Genomic DNA, 13,239 nt, shown 5'->3' on the forward strand with positions numbered 1-13,239 from the left:
TGACAGTGATGTTTATAGATGAGGGTGTATGATGGAGGTGTAGTGACAGTGATGTGTATAGATGAGGGTGTATGATGGAGGTGTAGTGACAGTGATGTGTATATATGAGGGTGTATGATGGAGGTGTAGTGACAGTGATGTTTATAGATGAGGGTGTATGATGAAGGTGTAGTGACAGTGATGTGTATAGATGAGGGTGTATTATGGAGATGTAGTGACAGTGATGTGTATAGATGAGGGTGTATGATGGAGGTATAGTGACAGTGATGTGTATAAATGAGGGTATATGATGGAGGTGTAGTGACAGTGATGTATATAGATGAGGGTGTATGATGGAGGTGTAGTGACAGTGATGTGTATAGATGAGGGTGTATGATGGAGGTGTAGTGACAGTGATGTGTATAGATGAGGGTGTATGATTGAGGTATAGTGACAGTGATGTGTATAGATGAGGGTATATGATGGTGGTGTATTGACAGTGATGTATATAGATGATGGTGTATGATGGAGGTGTAGTGATAGTGATGTGTATAGATAAGGGTGTAAGATGGAGGTGTAGTGACAGTGATGTGTATAGATGAGGGTGTATGATGGAGGTGTAGTGACAGTGATGTGTATATATGAGGGTGTATGATGGAGGTGTAGTGACAGTGATGTTTATAGATGAGGGTGTATGATGAAGGTGTAGTGACAGTGATGTGTATAGATGAGGGTGTATTATGGAGATGTAGTGACAGTGATGTGTATAGATGAGGGTGTATGATGGAGGTATAGTGACAGTGATGTGTATAAATGAGGGTATATGATGGAGGTGTAGTGACAGTGATGTATATAGATGAGGGTGTATGATGGAGGTGTAGTGACAGTGATGTGTATAGATGAGGGTGTATGATGGAGGTGTAGCGACAGTGATGTGTATAGATGAGGGTGTATGATTGAGGTATAGTGACAGTGATGTGTATAGATGAGGGTATATGATGGTGGTGTATTGACAGTGATGTATATAGATGATGGTGTATGATGGAGGTGTAGTGATAGTGATGTGTATAGATAAGGGTGTAAGATGGAGGTGTAGTGACAGTGATGTGTATAGATGAGGGTGTATGATGGAGGTATATTGACAGTGAGGTGTATAGATGAGGGTGTATGATGGAAGTATAGTGACAGTGATGTGTATAGATGAAGGTGTATGATGGAGGTGTAGTGACAGTGATGTGTATAGATGAGGGTGTATGAAGGAGGTATAGTGACAATGGAGTGTGGTGACAGTGATGTGTATAGATGAGGGTATATGATGGAGGTGTAGTGACAGTGATGTGTATAGATGAGGGTGTATGATGGTGGAGTAGTGACAGTGAAGTGTATAGATGAGGGTATATGATGGAGGTGTAGTGACAGTAATGTGTATAGATGAGGATATATGATTGAGGTGTAGTGACAGTGATGAATATAGATGATGGTGTAAGATGGAGGTGTAGTGACAGTGATGTGTATAGATGAGGGTGTATGTTGGAGGTGTAGTGACAGTGATGTGTATTGATGAGGGTGTATGATGGAGATGTAGTGACAGTGATGTGTATAGATGAGGTTGTATGATGGAGATGTAGTGACAGTGATGTGTATAGATGAGGGTGTATGATGGAGGTGTAGTGACAGTGATGTGTATAGATGAGGGTGTATTATGGAGGTGTAGTGACAGTGATGTGTATAGATGAGGGTGTATGATGGAGGTGTAGTGACAGTTATGTGTATAGATGAGGGTGTATGGTGGAGGTGTAGTGACAGTGATGTGTATAGATGAGGGTGTATGATGGAGGTGTAGTGACAGTGATGTGTATAGATGAGGGTGTATGATGGAGGTGTAGTGACAGTGATGTGTATAGATGAGGGTGTATGATGGAGATGTAGTGACAGTGATTTGTATAGATGAGGGTGTATGATGGAAGTGTAGTGACAGTGATGTGTATAGATGAGGGTGTATGGTGGAGGTGTAGTGACAGTGATGTGTATAGATGAGGGTGTATGATGGAGGTGTAGTGACAGTGATGTGTGTAGATGAGGATGTATGATGGAGGTGTAGTGACAGTTATGTGTATAGATGAGGGTGTATGATGGAGATGTAGTGACAGTGATTTGTATAGATGAGGGTGTATGATGGAAGTGTAGTGACAGTGATGTGTATAGATGATGGTGTATGATGGAGATGTAGTGATAGTGATGTGTATAGATGAGGTATATGATGGAGGTGTAGTGACAGTGATGTGTATAGATGAGGGTGTATGATGGAGGTGTAGTGACAGTGATGTGTATAGATGAGTGTGTATGATGGAGATGTAGTGACAGTGATGTGTATAGATGAGTGTGTATGATGGAGGTGTAGTGACAGAGATGTGTATAGATGAGTGTGTATGATGGAGATGTAGTGACAGTGATGTGTATAGATGTGGTATATGATGGAGGTGTAGTGACAGTGATGTGTACAGATGAGGGTGTATGATGGAGGTGTAGAGACAGTGATGTGTATAGATGAGTGTGTATGATGGAGATGTAGTGATAGTGATGTATGTAGATGAGGGTGTATGATGGAGGTGTAGTGACAGTGATGTGTATAGATGAGGGTGTATGATGGAGGTGTAGTGACAGTGATGTGTATAGATGAGGGTGTATGATGGAGGTGTAGTGACAGTGATGTGTATAGATGAGGGTGTATGATGGAGGTATAGTGACAATGGAGTGTGGTGACAGTGATGTGTATAGATGAGGGTATATGATGGAGGTGTAGTGACAGTGATGTGTATAGATTAGGGTGTATGATGGAGGTGTAGTGACAGTGAAGTGTATAGATGAGGGTGTATGATGGAGGTGTAGTGACAGTAATGTGTATAGATGAGGGTGTATGATGGAGGTGTAGTGACAGTGATGTGTATAGATGAGGGTGTATGTTGGAGATGAAGTGACAGTGAAGTGTATAGATGAGGGTGTATGATGGAGATGTAGTGATAGTGATGTATGTAGATGAGGGTGTATGATGGAGGTGTAGTGATAGTGATGTGTATAGATGAGGGTGTATGATGGAGGTGTAGTGACAGTGATCTGTATAGATGAGGGTGTATGATGGAGGTGTAGTGACAGTGATGTGTATAGATGAGGGTGTATGATGGAGGTGTAGTGACAGTTATGTGTATAGATGAGGGTGTATGGTGGAGGTGTAGTGACAGTGATGTGGATTGATGAGGGTGTATGATGGAGATGTAGTGACAGTGATGTGTATAGATGAGGTTGTATGATGGAGATGTAGTGACAGTGATGTGTATAGATGAGGGTGTATGATGGAGGTGTAGTGACAGTGATGTGTATAGATGAGGGTGTATTATGGAGGTGTACTAACAGTGATGTGTATAGATGAGGGTGTATGATGGAGGTGTAGTGACAGTTATGTGTATAGATGAGGGTCTATGGTGGAGGTGTAGAGACAATGATGTGTATAGATGAGGGTGTATGAAGGAGGTGTAGTGACAGTGATGTGTGTAGATGAGGATGTATGATGGAGGTGTAGTGACAGTTATATGTATAGATGATGGTGTATGATGGAGATGTAGTGACAGTGATTTGTATAGATGAGGGTGTATGATGGAAGTGTAGTGACAGTGATGTGTATAGGTGATGGTGTATGATGGAGATGTAGTGATAGTGATGTGTATAGATGAGGTATATGATGGAGGTGTAGTGACAGTGATGTGTATAGATGAGTGTGTATGATGGAGATGTAGTGACAGTGATGTGTATAGATGAGTGTGTATGATGGAGGTGTAGTGACAGTGAAGTGTATAGATGAGGTATATGATGGAGGTGTAGTGACAGTGATGTGTATAGATGAGGGTGTATGATGGAGGTGTAGTGACAGTGATGTGTATAGATGAGTGTGTATGATGGAGATGTAGTGATAGTGATGTATGTAGATGAGGGTGTATGATGGAGGTGTAGTGATAGTGATGTGTATAGATGAGGGTGTAAGATGGAGGTGTAGTGACAGTGATCTGTATAGATGAGGGTGTATAATGGAGGTATAGTGACATGGATGTGTATAGATGAGGGTGTATGATGGAGGTGTAGTGACAGTTATGTGTATAGATGAGGGTGTATGGTGGAGGTGTAGTGACAGTGATGTGTATAGATGAGGGTGTATGATGGAGATGTAGTGACAGTGATGTGTATAGATGAGGTTGTATGATGGAGATGTAGTGACAGTGATGTGTATAGATGAGGGTGTATGATGGAGGTGTAGTGACAGTGATGTGTATAGATGAGGGTGTATTATGGAGGTGTACTGACAGTGATGTGTATAGATGAGGGTGTATGATGGAGGTGTAGTGACAGTTATGTGTATAGATGAGGGTCTATGGAGGAGGTGTAGAGACAATGATGTGTACAGATGAGGGTGTATGATGGAGATGTAGTGACAGTGATTTGTATAGATGAGGGTGTATGATGGAAATGTAGTGACAGTGATGTGTATAGATGATGGTGTATGATGGAGATGTAGTGATAGTGATGTGTATAGATGAGGTATATGATGGAGGTGTAGTGACAGTGATGTGTATAGATGAGTGTGTATGATGGAGATGTAGTGACAGTGATGTGTATAGATGAGTGTGTATGATGGAGGTGTAGTGACAGTGATGTGTATAGATGAGTGTGTATGATGGAGATGTAGTGACAGAGATGTGTATAGATGAGGTATATGATGGAGGTGTAGTGACAGTGATGTGTATAGATGAGGGTGTATGATGGAGGTGTAGTGACAGTGATGTGTATAGATGAGTGTGTATGATGGAGATGTAGTGATAGTGAAGTATGTAGATGAGGGTGTATGATGGAGGTGTAGTGATAGTGATGTGTATAGATGAGGGTGTATGATGGAGGTGTAGTGACAGTGAAGTGTATAGATGAGGGTTTATGATGGAGGTGTAGTGACAGTGATCTGTATAGATGAGGGTGTATGATGGAGGTGTAGTGACAGTGATGTGCATAGATGAGGGTGTATGATGGAGGTGTAGTGATAGTGATGTGTATAGATGAGGGTATATGATGGAGGTGTAGTGACAGTGATGTGTAAAGAAGAAGGTGTATGATGGAGGTGTAGTGACAGTGATGTGTATAGATGAGGGAGTATGATGGAGGCATAGTGACAGTGATGTGTATAGATGAGGGTGTATGATGGAGGTGTAGTGACAGTGATGTGTATAGATGAGGGTGTATGATGGAGGTGTAGTGACAGTGATGTGTATAGATGAGGGTGTATGATGGAGTTATAGTGACAGTGAAGTGTATAGATGAGGACGTATGATGGAGGTGTAGTGACAGTGATGTGTATAGATGAGGGTGTATGATGGAGGTGTAGTGACAGTGATATGTATAGATGAGGGTGTATGATGTAGGTGTAGTGACAGTGATGTGTATAGATGAGGGTGTATGGTGGAGGTGTAGTGACAGTGATGTGTATAGATGAGGTTGTATGATGGAGGTGTAGTGACAGTGATGTTTATAGATGAGGGTGTATGATGGAAATGTAGTGACAGTGATGTGTATAGATGAGGGTGTATGATGGAGATGTAGTGACAGTGATGTATATAGATGAGGGTGTATGATGGAAATGTAGTGACAGTGATGTGTATAGATGAGGGTGTATGATGGAGATGTAGTGACAGTGATGTGTATAGATGAGGGTGTATGATGGAGGTGTAGTGACAGTGATGTGTATAGATGAGGGTGTATGATGGAGGTGTAGTGACAGTGATGTGTATAGATGAGGGTATATGATGGAGGTGTAGTGACAGTGATGTGTATAGAAGAAGGTGTCTGATGGGGGTATAGTGACAGTGATGTGTATACAAGAAGGTGTATGATGGAGATGTAGTGACAGTTATGTGTATAGAAGAAGGTGTATGATAGGGGTATAGTGACAGTGGTGTATAGATGAGGGTATATGATGGAGGTGTAGTGACAGTGATGTATATAGATGAGGGTGTATGATGGAGGTGTAGTGACAGTGATGTGTATAGATGATGGTGTATGATTGAGGTATAGTGACAGTGATGTGTATAGATGAGGGTATATGATGGTGGTGTATTGACAGTGATGTATATAGATGATGGTGTATGATGGAGGTGTAGTGATAGTGATGTGTATAGATAAGGGTGTAAGATGGAGGTGTAGTGACAGTGATGTGTATAGATGAGGGTGTATGATGGAGGTATATTGACAGTGAGGTGTATAGATGAGGGTGTATGATGGAAGTATAGTGACAGTGATGTGTATAGATGAAGGTGTATGATGGAGGTGTAGTGACAGTGATGTGTATAGATGAGGGTGTATGAAGGAGGTATAGTGACAATGGAGTGTGGTGACAGTGATGTGTATAGATGAGGGTATATGATGGAGGTGTAGTGACAGTGATGTGTATAGATGAGGGTGTATGATGGTGGTGTAGTGACAGTGAAGTGTATAGATGAGGGTATATGATGGAGGTGTAGTGACAGTAATGTGTATAGATGAGGATATATGATTGAGGTGTAGTGACAGTGATGAATATAGATGATGGTGTAAGATGGAGGTGTAGTGACAGTGATGTGTATAGATGAGGGTGTATGTTGGAGGTGTAGTGACAGTGATGTGTATTGATGAGGGTGTATGATGGAGATGTAGTGACAGTGATGTGTATAGATGAGGTTGTATGATGGAGATGTAGTGACAGTGATGTGTATAGATGAGGGTGTATGATGGAGGTGTAGTGACAGTGATGTGTATAGATGAGGGTGTATTATGGAGGTGTAGTGACAGTGATGTGTATAGATGAGGGTGTATGATGGAGGTGTAGTGACAGTTATGTGTATAGATGAGGGTGTATGGTGGAGGTGTAGTGACAGTGATGTGTATAGATGAGGGTGTATGATGGAGGTGTAGTGACAGTGATGTGTATAGATGAGGGTGTATGATGGAGGTGTAGTGACAGTGATGTGTATAGATGAGGGTGTATGATGGAGATGTAGTGACAGTGATTTGTATAGATGAGGGTGTATGATGGAAGTGTAGTGACAGTGATGTGTATAGATGAGGGTGTATGGTGGAGGTGTAGTGACAGTGATGTGTATAGATGAGGGTGTATGATGGAGGTGTAGTGACAGTGATGTGTGTAGATGAGGATGTATGATGGAGGTGTAGTGACAGTTATGTGTATAGATGAGGGTGTATGATGGAGATGTAGTGACAGTGATTTGTATAGATGAGGGTGTATGATGGAAGTGTAGTGACAGTGATGTGTATAGATGATGGTGTATGATGGAGATGTAGTGATAGTGATGTGTATAGATGAGGTATATGATGGAGGTGTAGTGACAGTGATGTGTATAGATGAGGGTGTATGATGGAGGTGTAGTGACAGTGATGTGTATAGATGAGTGTGTATGATGGAGATGTAGTGACAGTGATGTGTATTGATGAGTGTGTATGATGGAGGTGTAGTGACAGAGATGTGTATAGATGAGTGTGTATGATGGAGATGTAGTGACAGTGATGTGTATAGATGTGGTATATGATGGAGGTGTAGTGACAGTGATGTGTACAGATGAGGGTGTATGATGGAGGTGTAGAGACAGTGATGTGTATAGATGAGTGTGTATGATGGAGATGTAGTGATAGTGATGTATGTAGATGAGGGTGTATGATGGAGGTGTAGTGACAGTGATGTGTATAGATGAGGGTGTATGATGGAGGTGTAGTGACAGTGATGTGTATAGATGAGGGTGTATGATGGAGGTATAGTGACAATGGAGTGTGGTGACAGTGATGTGTATAGATGAGGGTATATGATGGAGGTGTAGTGACAGTGATGTGTATAGATTAGGGTGTATGATGGAGGTGTAGTGACAGTGAAGTGTATAGATGAGGGTATATGATGGAGGTGTAGTGACAGTAATGTGTATAGATGAGGGTGTATGATGGAGGTGTAGTGACAGTGATGTGTATAGATGAGGGTGTATGTTGGAGGTGTAGTGAGAGTGAAGTGTATAGATGAGGGTGTATGATGGAGATGTAGTGATAGTGATGTATGTAGATGAGGGTGTATGATGGAGGTGTAGTGATAGTGATGTGTATAGATGAGGGTGTATGATGGAGGTGTAGTGACAGTGATCTGTATAGATGAGGGTGTATGATGGAGGTGTAGTGACAGTGATGTGAATAGATGAGGGTGTATGATGGAGGTGTAGTGACAGTTATGTGTATAGATGAGGGTGTATGGTGGAGGTGTAGTGACAGTGATGTGGATTGATGAGGGTGTATGATGGAGATGTAGTGACAGTGATGTGTATAGATGAGGTTGTATGATGGAGATGTAGTGACAGTGATGTGTATAGATGAGGGTGTATGATGGAGGTGTAGTGACAGTGATGTGTATAGATGAGGGTGTATGATGGAGGTGTAGTGACAGTTATGTGTATAGATGAGGGTCTATGGTGGAGGTGTAGAGACAATGATGTGTATAGATGAGGGTGTATGAAGGAGGTGTAGTGACAGTGATGTGTGTAGATGAGGATGTATGATGGAGGTGTAGTGACAGTTATATGTATAGATGAGGGTGTATGATGGAGATGTAGTGATAGTGATTTGTATAGATGAGGGTGTATGATGGAAGTGTAGTGACAGTGATGTGTATAGGTGATGGTGTATGATGGAGATGTAGTGATAGTGATGTGTATAGATGAGGTATATGATGGAGGTGTAGTGACAGTGATGTGTATAGATGAGTGTGTATGATGGAGGTGTAGTGACAGTGATGTGTATAGATGAGTGTGTATGATGGAGGTGTAGTGACAGTGAAGTGTATAGATGAGTGTGTATGATGGAGATGTAGTGACAGTGATGTGTATAGATGAGGTATATGATGGAGGTGTAGTGACAGTGATGTGTATAGATGAGGGTGTATGATGGAGGTGTAGTGACAGTAATGTGTATAGATGAGTGTGTATGATGGAGATGTAGTGATAGTGATGTATGTAGATGAGGGTGTATGATGGAGGTGTAGTGATAGTGATGTGTATAGATGAGGGTGTAAGATGGAGGTGTAGTGACAGTGATCTGTATAGATGAGGGTGTATAATGGAGGTATAGTGACATGGATGTGTATAGATGAGGGTGTATGATGGAGGTGTAGTGACAGTTATGTGTATAGATGAGGGTGTATGGTGGAGGTGTAGTGACAGTGATGTGTATAGATGAGGGTGTATGATGGAGATGTAGTGACAGTGATGTGTATAGATGAGGTTGTATGATGGAGATGTAGTGACAGTGATGTGTATAGATGAGGGTGTATGATGGAGGTGTAGTGACAGTGATGTGTATAGATGAGGGTGTATTATGGAGGTGTACTGACAGTGATGTGTATAGATGAGGGTCTATGGTGGAGGTGTAGAGACAATGATGTGTACAGATGAGGGTGTATGATGGAGATGTAGTGACAGTGATTTGTATAGATGAGGGTGTATGATGGAAGTGTAGTGACAGTGATGTGTATAGATGATGGTGTATGATGGAGATGTAGTGATAGTGATGTGTATAGATGAGGTATATGATGGAGGTGTAGTGACAGTGATGTGTATAGATGAGTGTGTATGATGGAGATGTAGTGACAGTGATGTGTATAGATGAGTGTGTATGATGGAGGTGTAGTGACAGTGATGTGTATAGATGAGTGTGTATGATGGAGATGTAGTGACAGAGATGTGTATAGATGAGGTATATGATGGAGGTGTAGTGACAGTGATGTGTATAGATGAGGGTGTATGATGGAGGTGTAGTGACAGTGATGTGTATAGATGAGTGTGTATGAAGGAGATGTAGTGATAGTGAAGTATGTAGATGAGGGTGTATGATGGAGGTGTAGTGATAGTGATGTGTATAGATGAGGGTGTATGATGGAGGTGTAGTGACAGTGATGTGTATAGATGAGGGTTTATGATGGAGGTGTAGTGACAGTGATCTGTATAGATGAGGGTGTATGATGGAGGTGTAGTGACAGTGATGTGCATAGATGAGGGTGTATGATGGAGGTGTAGTGATAGTGATGTGTATAGATGAGGGTGTATGATGGAGGTGTAGTGACAGTGATGTGTAAAGAAGAAGTTGTATGATGGAGGTGTAGTGACAGTGATGTGTATAGATGAGGGAGTATGATGGAGGTATAGTGACAGTGATGTGTATAGATGAGGGTGTATGATGGAGGTGTAGTGACAGTGATGTGAATAGATGAGGGTGTATGATGGAGGTGTAGTGACAGTGATGTGTATAGATGAGGGTGTATGATGGAGGTATAGTGACAGTGAAGTGTATAGATGAGGACGTATGATTGAGGTGTAGTGACAGTGATGAATATAGATGATGGTGTAAGATGGAGGTGTAGTGACAGTGATGTGTATAGATGAGGGTGTATGTTGGAGGTGTAGTGACAGTGATGTGTATTGATGAGGGTGTATGATGGAGATGTAGTGACAGTGATGTGTATAGATGAGGTTGTATGATGGAGATGTAGTGACAGTGATGTGTATAGATGAGGGTGTATGATGGAGGTGTAGTGACAGTGATGTGTATAGATGAGGGTGTATTATGGAGGTGTAGTGACAGTGATGTGTATAGATGAGGGTGTATGATGGAGGTGTAGTGACAGTTATGTGTATAGATGAGGGTGTATGGTGGAGGTGTAGTGACAGTGATGTGTATAGATGAGGGTGTATGATGGAGGTGTAGTGACAGTGATGTGTATAGATGAGGGTGTATGATGGAGGTGTAGTGACAGTGATGTGTATAGATGAGGGTGTATGATGGAGATGTAGTGACAGTGATTTGTATAGATGAGGGTGTATGATGGAAGTGTAGTGACAGTGATGTGTATAGATGAGGGTGTATGGTGGAGGTGTAGTGACAGTGATGTGTATAGATGAGTGTGTATGATGGAGGTGTAGTGACAGTGATGTGTGTAGATGAGGATGTATGATGGAGGTGTAGTGACAGTTATGTGTATAGATGAGGGTGTATGATGGAGATGTAGTGACAGTGATTTGTATAGATGAGGGTGTATGATGGAAGTGTAGTGACAGTGATGTGTATAGATGATGGTGTATGATGGAGATGTAGTGATAGTGATGTGTATAGATGAGGTATATGATGGAGGTGTAGTGACAGTGATGTGTATAGATGAGGGTGTATGATGGAGGTGTAGTGACAGTGATGTGTATAGATGAGTGTGTATGATGGAGATGTAGTGACAGTGATGTGTATAGATGAGTGTGTATGATGGAGGTGTAGTGACAGAGATGTGTATAGATGAGTGTGTATGATGGAGATGTAGTGACAGTGATGTGTATAGATGTGGTATATGATGGAGGTGTAGTGACAGTGATGTGTACAGATGAGGGTGTATGATGGAGGTGTAGAGACAGTGATGTGTATAGATGAGTGTGTATGATGGAGATGTAGTGATAGTGATGTATGTAGATGAGGGTGTATGATGGAGGTGTAGTGACAGTGATGTGTATAGATGAGGGTGTATGATGGAGGTGTAGTGACAGTGATGTGTATAGATGAGGGTGTATGATGGAGGTGTAGTGACAGTGATGTGTATAGATGAGGGTGTATGATGGAGGTATAGTGACAATGGAGTGTGGTGACAGTGATGTGTATAGATGAGGGTATATGATGGAGGTGTAGTGACAGTGATGTGTATAGATTAGGGTGTATGATGGAGGTGTAGTGACAGTGAAGTGTATAGATGAGGGTATATGATGGAGGTGTAGTGACAGTAATGTGTATAGATGAGGGTGTATGATGGAGGTGTAGTGACAGTGATGTGTATAGATGAGGGTGTATGTTGGAGGTGTAGTGACAGTGAAGTGTATAGATGAGGGTGTATGATGGAGATGTAGTGATAGTGATGTATGTAGATGAGGGTGTATGATGGAGGTGTAGTGATAGTGATGTGTATAGATGAGGGTGTATGATGGAGGTGTAGTGACAGTGATCTGTATAGATGAGGGTGTATGATGGAGGTGTAGTGACAGTGATGTGAATAGATGAGGGTGTATGATGGAGGTGTAGTGACAGTTATGTGTATAGATGAGGGTGTATGGTGGAGGTGTAGTGACAGTGATGTGGATTGATGAGGGTGTATGATGGAGATGTAGTGACAGTGATGTGTATAGATGAGGTTGTATGATGGAGATGTAGTGACAGTGATGTGTATAGATGAGGGTGTATGATGGAGGTGTAGTGACAGTGATGTGTATAGATGAGGGTGTATTATGGAGGTGTACTAACAGTGATGTGTATAGATGAGGGTGTATGATGGAGGTGTAGTGACAGTTATGTGTATAGATGAGGGTCTATGGTGGAGGTGTAGAGACAATGATGTGTATAGATGAGGGTGTATGAAGGAGGTGTAGTGACAGTGATGTGTGTAGATGAGGATGTATGATGGAGGTGTAGTGACAGTTATATGTATAGATGAGGGTGTATGATGGAGATGTAGTGACAGTGATTTGTATAGATGAGGGTGTATGATGGAAGTGTAGTGACAGTGATGTGTATAGGTGATGGTGTATGATGGAGATGTAGTGATAGTGATGTGTATAGATGAGGTATATGATGGAGGTGTAGTGACAGTGATGTGTATAGATGAGTGTGTATGATGGAGGTGTAGTGACAGTGATGTGTATAGATGAGGGTGTATGATGGAGATGTAGTGACAGTGATGTGTATAGATGAGGGTGTATGATGGAGGTGTAGTGACAGTGATGTGTATAGATGAGGGTGTATGATGGAGGTGTAGTGACAGTGATGTGTATAGATGAGGGTATATGATGGAGGTGTAGTGACAGTGATGTGTATAGAAGAAGGTGTCTGATGGGGGTATAGTGACAGTGATGTGTATACAAGAAGGTGTATGATGGAGATGTAGTGACAGTTATGTGTATAGAAGAAGGTGTATGATAGGGGTATAGTGACAGTGGTGTATAGATGAGGGTATATGATGGAGGTGTAGTGACAGTGATGTGTATAGATGAGGGTGTATTATGGAGATGTAGTGACAGTTATGTGTATAGATGAGGGTGTATGATGGAGGTGTAGTGACAGTGATGTGTATAGATGAGGGTGTATGATGGAGGTATAGTGACAGTGATGTGTATAGAT

This window comes from Taudactylus pleione, unplaced genomic scaffold, assembly GCF_031769625.1.
Source record: "Taudactylus pleione unplaced genomic scaffold, aTauple2 ptg000435l, whole genome shotgun sequence".
In the NCBI taxonomy this organism is placed as follows: domain Eukaryota; kingdom Metazoa; phylum Chordata; class Amphibia; order Anura; family Myobatrachidae; genus Taudactylus; species Taudactylus pleione.